This window comes from Palaemon carinicauda, chromosome 39 (assembly GCF_036898095.1).
Source record: "Palaemon carinicauda isolate YSFRI2023 chromosome 39, ASM3689809v2, whole genome shotgun sequence".
Classification (NCBI taxonomy): domain Eukaryota; kingdom Metazoa; phylum Arthropoda; class Malacostraca; order Decapoda; family Palaemonidae; genus Palaemon; species Palaemon carinicauda.
The window spans coordinates 6,995,478-6,998,327 of NC_090763.1; positions in this window are offsets into that span (position 1 = coordinate 6,995,478).

Here is a 2,850-nt window from a genome sequence, read left to right on the forward strand (position 1 = left end):
GATCTCAAAGTCGTGCTTTTGCTTTGGTTTGCGATCTCAAAGTCGTATTTTTGCTTTGGTATGCGATCTCAAAGTCGTGCTTTTGCTTCGGTTTGCGATCTCAAAGTCGTGATTTGCTTTGGTATGCCATCTCAAAGTCGTGTTTTTGCTTTGGTTTGCGATCTCAAAGTCGTATTTTTGCTTTGGTATGCGATCTCAAAGTCGTGTTTTTGCTTTGGTTTGCGATCTCAAAGTCGTGTTTTTGCTTTGGTATGCGATCTCAAAGTCGTGCTTTTGCTTGGTTTGCGATCTCAAAGTCGTATTTTTGCTTTGGTATGCGATCTCAAAGTCGTGCTTTTGCTTCGGTTTGCGATCTCAAAGTCGTGATTTTGCTTTGGTATGCCATCTCAAAGTCGTGTTTTTGCTTTGGTATGCGATCTCAAAATAATGCTTTTGCTTTGGTATGCGATCTCAAAGTCGTGTTTTTGCTTTGGTATGCGATCTCAAAGTCGTGTTTTTGCTTTGGTATGCGATCTCAAAATAATGCTTTTGCTTTGGTATGCAATCTCAAAGTCGTTCATTTGCTTCGGTATGCGATCTCAAAGTCGTGTTTTTGCTTTGTATGCGATCTCAAAGTCGTTCATTTGCTTTGGTTTGCGATCTCAAAGTCGTATTTTTGCTTTGGTATGCGATCTCAAAGTCGTGCTTTTGCTTTGGTTTCCGATCTCAAAGTCGTATTTTTGCTTGGTATGCGATCTCAAAGTCGTGCTTTTGCTTTGGTTTGCGATCTCAAAGTCGTATTTTTGCTTTGGTATGCGATCTCAAAGTCGTGTTTTTGCTTTGGTTTGCGATCTCAAAGTCGTTGTTTTTGCTTTGGTATGCGATCTCAAAGTCGTGCTTTTGCTTTGGTTTGCGATCTCAAAGTCGTATTTTTGCTTTGGTATGCGATCTCAAAGTCGTGCTTTTGCTTCGGTTTGCGATCTCAAAGTCGTGATTTGCTTTGGTATGCCATCTCAAAGTCGTGTTTTTGCTTTGGTATGCGATCTCAAAATAATGCTTTTGCTTTGGTATGCAATCTCAAAGTCGTTCATTTGCTTCGGTATGCTATCTCAAAGTCGTGCTTTTGCTTTGGTTTGCGATCTCAAAGTCGTTATTTTTGCTTTGGTATGCGATCTCAAAGTCGTGCTTTTGCTTCGGTATGCGATCTCAAAGTCGTGATTTGCTTTGGCATGCGATCTCAAAGTCGTGCTTTTGCTTCGGTATGCGATCTCAGTCATGTTTTTGCTTTGGTATGCCATCTCAACGTCGTGCTTTTGCTTCGGTTTGCGATCTCAAAGTCGTGATTTGCTTTGGTATGCCATCTCAAAGTCGTGCTTTTGCTTCGGTTTGCGATCTCAGAGTCGTGATTTGCTTTGGTATGCCATCTCAACGTCGTGCTTTTGCTTCGGTTTGCGATCTCAGAGTCGTGATTTGCTTTGGTATGCCATCTCAACGTCGTGCTTTTGCTTCGGTTTGCGATCTCAGAGTCGTGATTTGCTTTGGTATGCCATCTCAACGTCGTGCTTTTGCTTCGGTTTGCGATCTCAGAGTCGTGATTTGCTTTGGTATGCCATCTCAACGTCGTGCTTTTGCTTCGGTTTGCGATCTCAGAGTCGTGATTTGCTTTGGTATGCCATCTCAACGTCGTGCTTTTGCTTCGGTTTGCGATCTCAGAGTCGTGATTTGCTTTGGTATGCCATCTCAACGTCGTGCTTTTGCTTCGGTTTGCGATCTCAGAGTCGTGATTTGCTTTGGTATGCCATCTCAACGTCGTGCTTTTGCTTCGGTTTGCGATCTCAGAGTCGTGATTTGCTTTGGTATGCCATCTCAACGTCGTGCTTTTGCTTCGGTTTGCGATCTCAGAGTCGTGATTTGCTTTGGTATGCCATCTCAACGTCGTGCTTTTGCTTCGGTTTGCGATCTCAGAGTCGTGATTTGCTTTGGTATGCCATCTCAACGTCGTGCTTTTGCTTCGGTTTGCGATCTCAGAGTCGTGATTTGCTTTGGTATGCCATCTCAACGTCGTGCTTTTGCTTCGGTTTGCGATCTCAGAGTCGTGATTTGCTTTGGTATGCGATCTCAACGTCGTGCTTTTGCTTCGGTTTGCGATCTCAAAGTCGTGATTTGCTTTGGTATGCCATCTCCAAGTCGTGCTTTTTGCTTCGGTTTGCGATCTCAAAGTCGTGATTTGCTTTGGTATGCCATCTCAAAGTCGTGTTTTTGCTTCGGTTTGCGATTTCAGAGTCGTGATTTGCTTTGGTATGCCATCTCAAAGTCGTGGTTTTTGCTTTGGTATGCGATCTCAAAGTCGTGCTTATTGCTTTGTTATACGATTTTAAAGTCGTGCATTTGCTTCGGTATGCGATCTCAAAGTCGTGCTTTTGCTTTGGTTTGCGATCTTAAAGTCGTGCTTATTACTTTATGTGATTTTAAAGTCGTGCATTTGCTTTGGTATGCGATCTTACCTGATAGTAGCGATCTCACTTCACTTCTGGGCGAAAAAAAAAAAATAAAAATACCGGCAAAAAATATCTAAGAAATAATAATCAATCATTGATGTTAGCGCACGTAGCTCAACATTACCGCTTGCCACTACAGTATACACAATGAGCTTGATGTTTTTTTTATTTTCTAGAGAGCGAAGCGAGCGCGCGGCGAAGCAAGAATCATTAGATTTTCTAGTATTCTTTTTTTTTTTACCTATTAAAAGTATCGAGATCACATACTAAAGGAAAATAATAATTTCTAAGATCACACCATAAATGAGATCGCAAACCAAAAGAGCACCATGGAACCTTCAAAATAGAAGGAAAAATAGATGGAATTGAGACC